Here is a 9388-nt window from a genome sequence, read left to right as displayed (position 1 = left end):
TTTCTTGGGGTAGAGAAGTTATCCTTTCTCTAGACAATTCATTTACATGTTCATGCCAAGAGTTATTCTCATATCATTGTAATTTTCTACAACTTATACAGTTGAAAAATAGCTCAGAGGTGATGAGAAGCCAGAATTAAATGACTCAGAATGATATGCTCTGAACAATGTATAATTTGCCACTGGAGAAATCTTGTAATCATATTTGCTTATTCCAAGGTTCTTTATACACTCAAATTTTTACCTATTATCATTATTGCTCAGTTGCCAATTAGGGCTCCCCCATCCTTTGAGGCTGAAATAGAATTGGCTCAGATTCCATACATGTGTGCTCTAGGGTTTTCTTCAAATTGAGGCTCACTTGAAGTTCCTGATTCTTCCATGTGACTTCAGTGTGTCGATTGTTTTAATCAAAGGTGTGGTGATGTTCATTTTTGGCATGATATGATGCAGTGTGAGATGCATTCTCGATGACTCCATCCATGTCTTTGAGATATCACCAACTTAAGGTTCTATGAATGCAAGGGGCAACAGAACATATACATCCCAATAATGCAAATAGTTTAAAACGATTACAGCTCCCACTGGCTTCCCTACCTATCATTAGGGATTTCCTACTGGCTGACATTTCTTGCAGGCTCCAGCCAACTTGCCTGCCAGCTGTTTCTCTCTTCGGACACCTCCCTTTCTCTGACAGTCTTAAATTCTTGTTCATTTCTTATCTTCACCAAGAGCTGAAGGCAGGGGTGGGTGGGAGTTCTACTCCATAGTCATTTTTGGCTCTAAGTCAGTAGACTAGCCAATAGCTTGAACTTTACTAATGACGGTGCCAGAGGAAAATAAAAAAATTCTAAAACAGTACTTTTTAAACTAACTGCAGTAAAAGACCAATTTTTGTTTATTATTTTATTTCTAATCTGTCATGGACCAATACTTTTTATAAAATATGGTAAAGATATATTATTGATCACATGTTTAGCATCACATGTTTCAGCAATATTAAATTACTGATAAAATGTCTAAATGCTTATTTACATCTCTGTACTTGTCATAGACTAGGAAAAATTGTTTACGGACCAGTCTGCAGCCCACATTTGGAGTAGTTTTGACTTGGAGGTTCTCACACTGGTAATTACATACTCTAGCCTAGAAATATCATTCTTTCTTCTTAAAACTCACTGGCCAACACTCGTCATATGTTCCCTTCCCCAACAGTGGGAAAATCAAGGAGTTTAGTCATTGAGTGCCCTCAAGATGGGAGGTGGGTGAAAAGGAATGTTGAAGAAATTTAATGATTACCACTGATCACAAGAGCCTTTTTATAAAATGTGGATTTCTAGATATAAAATTGGGATACTTTGATTCAATAGGTATAGGAGGGATAATTTGAATCGCTACTTTAATAAAATTCACAGTTGATTACCTAGGAACTAGTGTCCTAGGTAAAAAGCATTATATCATTTCATAGATCCTGAAGGAAATTTGATACCATCTTATGTTAGTCAGGGCCTCTGAGAATCCAGTGCAAAGATAGGACTAAATGTGCATGGATTTTATTAGGGTAAATACCTGTGTAAAAGGGAATTGGGAGGGAAAAACTGGGGTATTCGTCAGACCATAATGTATACACAATCTCAAGTGAAGGAGAGAGGGAGAGAAGGTTGGGTTGAAGCATTGTAGACAGCTGTGCCGTCTAGGATGAAGATGAAGCAAAGTCACCACGGAGACTGAGCCAAAACTGGACAACAATAGAGCACTGTGTCTTCCAGGTCTGGGTTTGCCTCACGCAACTCTTCCCGCCCCATGCTCAGTCATTGTGTGGGAAAACAGCCTTGGCACAAACCAGGCAAGGAATTTTAAAGCACAGCAGCTGAGGTCCTTGGACAAGTTCCCTCTGCACAGAGAACATTCTTGAGGTGCATGCCCATGACTACCACATGCCTGCTTTAGTTTCCTACCTTCATGAAGTTTCAATAGGCATTCCCATTGTATGAATTAGTTATTGAGGCCAAAGAAGCTTGGTGAATTCAGGTCCTGGCACAAGGTCCAGAACTATTACATTTGGAAAAAGAAACCAGCACCGCTTGAACCCTGCTGTCCCTAGTGATGTACTCAGGGCTTCCATAATTGAAAACGTTTTTAGTGGGTATTAAATTATTTTTAATTTTTAATCTGCTAAGCAAGTCTTCCTTCTGCTCCAAGTAGCATTTCCTTTTTTTCAGTCTTGAAATTTTTGCCTGGTGAAGTCCCATCTGCCTTCCTATAAGCAAGTTGTCTAGGAGTGAATGCCTACTCAAGTTGGGCAAATACATTTTTCCCTGGGACTTCAAAGCTTGAACATCCTTTGAGTGTTGGGGGTACAAGTCAGGGAAGTTGTTGGCTATCATGCTTCCCACTGTGGTTTAAAGTCAGTCTCCAAGAACAAAATAAACATGCATAAAGGTGTGGAGATGAGAGAAGCGAGGGCAATTCTAGTTGTCCTTGAGGTTCAGCTGCATTCTTTTTTCCTCTGGCTCTTCTATAAGACACCTTCCACTAATTTCTCTATTTTGCCTACACTGCAAGTGAGTTTTTATAATTTGCAACCAACAGACTTGACTAAAACAGTTTCTCAGAAGTGTAGACTTTGAGATCTCTTATTGTAGTGCTAACATAATGAGGGTATTACTTTTTTTCCGATTTCCTGCTGGTTTTTTTTCTTTTTCTTTTTTAAATGCTCTTGATCAGCTGTCAGGGACAATGATTAACACCTAGCATCAGGAAGGCAAGGAGATGTGGTACACAAGTGAACCATTAGAGACTCATTAGTCCTGTAATGAAGGGATTGATCCCTCGGTTAAAACTCCTACCTAGCTTCACAAGTAATCCATGTGCAATTAAAGGCTGATAACATTGAGTGTTCACTCATATCAACATTTTGTGTCTGAAGGGAAAAAAAGAGTGGCATTAACAAGCCAAGCATATCAAATGAGTTTGAGTTTAAAAATTATAAAACAAGTAGGTTTTTGTTATGAGTAACGTAGAACTGGTATTTTCAATTGGCGTGTGATTGGTACCTGCTCCATAGAGTTTGTATTCTGAGTATCTAAAACTTAAAGACAAATATTCTTAGCATCCTAAACTGAAACAAGTAAGCACATTTTGGAAATGAGAATGGCCTAAGCCAGGAGAGCTGGACTGGGGTGCAGGTTAGCCTCGAATAGGGGTATGATTCTGCATCTGCCAATTAGGTTATTGGGTTTCTGTTTTCCTCATCTTTAAATGAGGCTAGTAGAATAAATGATTTTTAAGTCCCCTTATAATTCTCTTATTTAAAATAAAATTCTGTGTTTGAGGATAATTGATTTCTCTCATCTCTTGGCCTCATTTTATAGATAGAAATTAGATGTCTGGGGAAGCCAATTGATACACAGGTGGTGGGATGTTTTCGTCTTCGTTGGAAGAATGGACGCAGCCCTTCCTGGGATGGTAACATAGCTGGTTTTCCTAAGGGTGACCTATGAAGTGGTCTGAATAGCTGTATCCATTTGTCTTATTTCTCTGTGATTGGTTCCATGTATTACCATCTAATATACTGCATATTTCTGTAATAGGACTTGATTTAATGGCAGGAAAAAGGGATATTCAATATGATAACTCTGGAGGTAGCAATAATAACATTTCCACTAGAAATAATGTAATAAATGATGGTGGTATTTTACTAATGTATACTTTATAGGTTAGTATAAAATTTTAATTTTTAAAAAGTTTTCCCAATGGTTTTCCATTTAATTTCTCACAAGTTTTTTAATATCTGAATATTGGGATTTTTTTTTCTACTCTAGACAGCTGCATGTAGTTTGAGTTGATTGTCAGGGAAGAACTTAGAATGGATTCTATAAGAGAGAATTGACTTCTTTTTTTTTTTTTCAAACTCCTGAATAGACCTATTTCCTTATGAAGTGTAACCACACTCCCACCCCAGGGCATTTTCTATTCAGGATCCATTTAGACAAAAATGATTGAAATTGATCTGTACAATAAAGTCAAGAAAGGATTTAGGAAAGTTGAAGAGAAAATGGGAGAAAGGTTTTAGCCAAAAGACTACGCATCCCCCAACCCCACAACAAACAGGAAACTTGGGGCTTGTGCATATGTATGGCCATAGGTGAGGATTTTCTGAGCAACACATATCAGACAAATTTAGAGAAATAGTGTGATATCTGGCGTTTATTCAAAATAATGCTCAGTCAAGCACTGTGCTGTCATCTTCCTCCATTACCAAAATAACTAGTAGAAACCTGCTGTATGACATATCCTTGACTAAGTGCTGTTTTACAGGATGAAGTAAGAGGGGCCACAGCCTAGCTGAGTGGGTGTAAGAAGTGAGATGTAGGTGGGGCAATCAAACTCAGCGCAGTAGATATTTGGAGAGATAGAGGACCTTGGCAGGGCAGAGTGGGATCTCAGGAAAGTCCCAGTAAATGGGGTGATGGTGGGGATAAGCTTGAGCCATTTTGCAGAAATAGTAAAGAGAAGGTTGTCCAGAAGGCGACCGATTTTTTGGCATGAAGAAACTAAGAGACAGAGAAACGATTTGACTTCTATTTGGTTAGAAGATATTATAGGTAAAGATATAACTAAAAAGCACTTTTTCTGAAGTGCAGCTTCATAGCTCCTTGGTGGAAAACAGCATACACTAGATTACCTTCTAGAGGGAAGTGATTAAGTTTATAGCTGGGCAGATGGAAATCATCGTGTTACTCTTGGCATGTGTTGTTCTTTGTAACCTCAAGACCTCCCCTTACGTTCCATCTTACCTCGTATGTAGTGCTTGCTCTTGGTGTATAGGAATCATCTTCTGGAGGGTGTTCCTCTTGTAGTACGGGCTTCCCCCACTAAGTAACTGTTCTAGGAACCTGTCTGTATCAGTGTATTAGCTAGTGTTGTTGTGAGAGGCTGTATTTGGCTTCAGTGAATTTTTTGGAAGTGTCTTTCAATGTGTTTGCTCATTTCATAATGGGTGGTTTATGAGTGTACCTGCCCACACCACACTGAGTGTTCAGAAGTTTTTTACTAAAAATGTCACAACCCCCATGTCCCACCCTCCCTATTCATCCAATCTTGCTCTGAATGGCTTTTCTTTTGTTTCCCTGATAGAGAAATTCCTCAAAGCTTTGTAAACATTTTGCCAATGTGAAGAGGTGAAACCCAAACCTGCAGAAACACTAAAAGGCATTAAAATCAATGAGTTCAAACACTCTTTTGAGCAGTGAAAAAAACATCTCAATAGGTGTGTTGCATCAAAAGGAGAGCACTCTGAAGGCGATTGAAGTTTAAACATGTGAAAATAAATACAGAATTTTTAATAAACAAATTCTAGGTATTTTTGGATCCCCTCTCATATTATCTGGAAAAATATCATTACATAGTACAATTTTTTAAAAAGGCAGTAGGTATCACAAACATAAAAAATACAGAAAAATAAAAAAATACAGAAAAATAATGAGTTTTACACGATTTAGCAGCCTGCCACTTGTCTCATTTTTTTCTGCAGCTATTTTGGTGGTTCTTCACCTAACAACATTCGTAATATCCTTTTCTATGGAGGAAATAGAAAGACAACTCAATCCTTTCTCTAGAGAGGTTGATTGACACTTTTATTATATTTTTGATAATAAAAATACAGATATACTTCTCTGTTTGTAGGAGGGCTACAGATTTGTGTTCTTTAACCATAGGAATTTGATTCAATTCTTATTTTGCATGATTCCTATCCCACTGAAAAGAAAAGCCATGTAGGTGTTTGTAATTGTATCTTTAGTATCCTTGAGTCAATTTCTGATAGAAGAGAACTTCTGTTTTGATTATACATTTTTGAGAACTTAATTTTCTTATAATATTACCTATCTGATATGTAAAATGGTTCTCATTATTACACATTCTAGCTTTTGGCTCCAGATCTTTCAAGCCGTATTTCTCCCCTAATTCCCTCATGCTACTGGTCTTAGGCACCATGTCACCATCATGGTGACATTTTGGCTCAATGCCTGGTGCAGGGTGAGTTGGCACTGCAGGTAGAGGGAGTATTCCTCAAGTCCATTCCTACAAGGAGAGGACTTGCAATAACTATATGCAGAAGTGACTGAGAATCATATACATATATCCCAGAAATTAAAACTAAATGTGTCCCTAACTGAAATGGTGATTAGTCAAATTGTGAAAATGCCTATAGCCACGCAAACATCCCGCAGCAGAGTTGGAAGCCCAATGGTTGGGAAAGGGGAGTGGAATAAGATAACAGTCTTAACCAAGTATGATTAAAATTTTTATTTTGGCAATGTTTGTAAACACATACTGACCATGTGGGCATCTTGTTAGAATTCCTCCTGGAGCCTTGGAAGGAGTTTGTGAAACTTAAGCCTCATGAGCTTTGTGGTAAATGCAGCTCAGCTAACTGATCAAGTGATTGCTTACAAGGTGAGTTCCTTTTGGGGCCAAATTTTTTGGGCTCACATGTGTATTCCAAAAGCATGCGATTGCTTACTTGGGCTTTTTTCTCCCTAGGAGACGTTTGCCTTTAGCAGGTAGTGGTGCATGATGAAGACTTGCCTACTTGTCTCCCTGGTGAGACTTTTATGATTAGATTTGATAAACCTAATCATAACTTTAATAAGAAACTGCTCTCACTTTATTATTTGTCCAAGCTCTGTGGGTGATTCTATTGGCTATAAACTGTGTTTACTAATTCCTCAGGTTCATGAACAAGAGGCCCTGGCCTCTTTGGAAAGCTTCCTGGCCTAGTGGGTTCTGGGAAGATCAACTACTATGTGTTTAAATGATCTAATGACTCAAAAGGGGAGGTATTAACTCAGGCAAAAATTGAGCAGGGCTTCCCTGGTCAATGAGGAGACTTGTTGCTTCTTATCAAAGTCAGCCTTGTTAATTATGCCCTACCAATTTTTCAGCCTATTTTCATCTCCTGTATTTCTTATAGTGGATCTCTTTATGGCCTTTGAGAGGTATTCAAGGTCAGAGATGGGGTAATTGTGCACAGCTTAAAAAAAAAACGTAAAGGAATTTTTTTGCATAGACATTCGTGAGGTTAAAGGAAACCAATTTGGGATAGTGATATATCCCTTCCCCACATTGTAGCAATAGCCAACTATCACATCTGTAAACATAAAAGGGTCTGCTGGAGGGAGCCATTACTGACTCTTGGAGAGAGAGCTATAGCTGTAGGGGAGGGCCATCTGGCAGAACTGGTGAGATCTAGGAGGAGAATGCCGACAACACGTAGCCTGGCAGCATTGTCTCAGTGGAATAAACTCAGCATGGACTCAGACTATCAGCATGCCCTTTTTATGCTAATAGGCTGTCTGGACTACTGGGAGTGGGCTGAGGGCAGGGAATAGGAGGGGCTGCCGGAGGAGATGGAGGTAGACCACAGAATGAAACCTGGGAGGTGCTTCTGCACCTCAGGGAACTGAGGGCATTCTTTGCAGCCAGAAAACACCTTTGGGAACTGCCCAGGGCCATGGCAAAGACATTGAGTTTTGCAGCACTCCTGTAGGAGGGGCCATGTTGCCCAGGTAACCTAGCACATGGGGAAGATGGTGGCAGGAGGAAGTTCTCGTACTGAGCACATGCAAAGCTAGCAAGATAATTAGATAAGAGGAAAAAAGCCCTCTTACCCATCCTTTGGTACCAGTTTGGGCATGGGAAGGCAGGCACATGCACCGCAGAAGTTAAAATGGTGGCAGGGGTGGTGCTAGACCAGAAAGGCCTATCAATCTAGCCAGAGGAAAGAAAGGATTGATTGGGAAGCAGACCCATGAAAAGCATGCAAAAGTTTAGGAAGTTAATTGGTCATTCTGAGAAAGCACCTGGCTCAACCCACACCTGAAACTAACATAAACCCAGGGGAACAAAGGAATCTGTCCCTGGATCCTGGCTCAGGGCTTGCAATCTGCACTCGGATGGTGTACTGGCCTGTCCTCTCTATGGGTCATGTGACTGTAGCAGTCCCATGGCCCATGGCCTCCCACAAAGAATCTCTCTCTTGGTGACCTGGGAAAGCATTTGCTGGTGCATTTGTACACTTTCTGGCCTGGAAGCATAGGATCTTGTGGCCCCAGATGCTGCATGGCCAGTGGTGGTTCTGGCTTCACATGAAGCCTTTGGGTGATGGAGCCCGAAGACAGTTGGCAGCCAGGAACAATCTAATCTATTGGCACAAACACTTAGCAGCCACTTCAGGTTCCAAAGGATGATACTTTAAAATGGAGCAGGAATTCTGGGTCCTGCCTTTTGTTTTGGATTTGCTGATGACTGGGTTTTGCCTGGGTGTTGCAGAAGAAATGAGATTTGAGATGGGGAATTTCTCATTCTCCCAGAGTGTTCGGCATTTGAATGAAAACCTTTTTCCTTTCTCACCAGCCTCTGCCTCTAGAGTTTGCCTTTTCATGGCAGCTGGTAGCTGAACCTCACTTTGGTTCAGTAACACTTTGATGTACTGCATGTAATTTTTATTGACTGAATCCAACAACATACCAAAGGGCAAGAAAACTCATTGATGCAATCAGTAAAGGTAAGTTTCCTGGGGTGCAGGTGTAGGGGTGAGGGTGGAGGGTGGATTTAGAGGGGCAAAAAGAAAAATACCAAGCACCAAAGGCTAGTGAAATTGGAGTCTTATCTTTACCTCAAGAGTTAGGCCTGCATTTCTGTCTAGCATCCAGAATTTCTCTTTTTTTTTTTCCTAAAGGAGGGAGTGCATTTGTTAGATAGCCCCCAGGTGTCAGCTCCATCAGGGTTTGTCTCAGCTGCCAAGAGCTCTTTTGCCTCAGGTCAAGTCATTCTTTCTGGGGTAGGCTCAAGTTGAATTAAATTAAATAGTTCAAAACTCTCTTTTCCCATATCTATTACAAAGTATGCCCTATTAAATATTGTCTTAACCTTCACCCCTTTTTTGTTAAAGGAAAACTTGTTCCAGGAATATGATATTGAACCTTTTTTTGACTATTTTTACTGGAGCAAGTCTTTCCTCATTTCAATGACTGTAATAAAATGAATTTTTCATATGCTGGAATTATCTTTTTCCGTATTTCAGTCAGTGATATTTTAAAATTTTATATACTCTATACATTACTTCTTTAGTGTTCTTGAGTTGAAAGAAATATGTCAATGTTTATCTTAGTGAAAAATTCTAATGAAAAAATTTGTACATTTTTGAAAATTGAAATCTACTGAAATGCTTTCATATCCATTCTATAATGCTTGATGTGACTTACTCAAAAAAATCTAACCTGACTATGGTTTATTCTGGTCACTCATTATCATCATTTTATGATCTTCAATGGATACCACCATTTTGTAGCTTGGGATTTGTAAGTTAATGAGGATTTTTTGT

Source organism: Sturnira hondurensis, unplaced genomic scaffold (genome assembly GCF_014824575.4).
Source record: "Sturnira hondurensis isolate 20B ecotype Veracruz unplaced genomic scaffold, ASM1482457v3 Scaffold0021143, whole genome shotgun sequence".
In the NCBI taxonomy this organism is placed as follows: Eukaryota; Metazoa; Chordata; class Mammalia; order Chiroptera; family Phyllostomidae; genus Sturnira; species Sturnira hondurensis.
The sequence above is the reverse complement of the archived record's forward strand: the minus strand, read 5'-3'. Positions refer to the sequence as shown.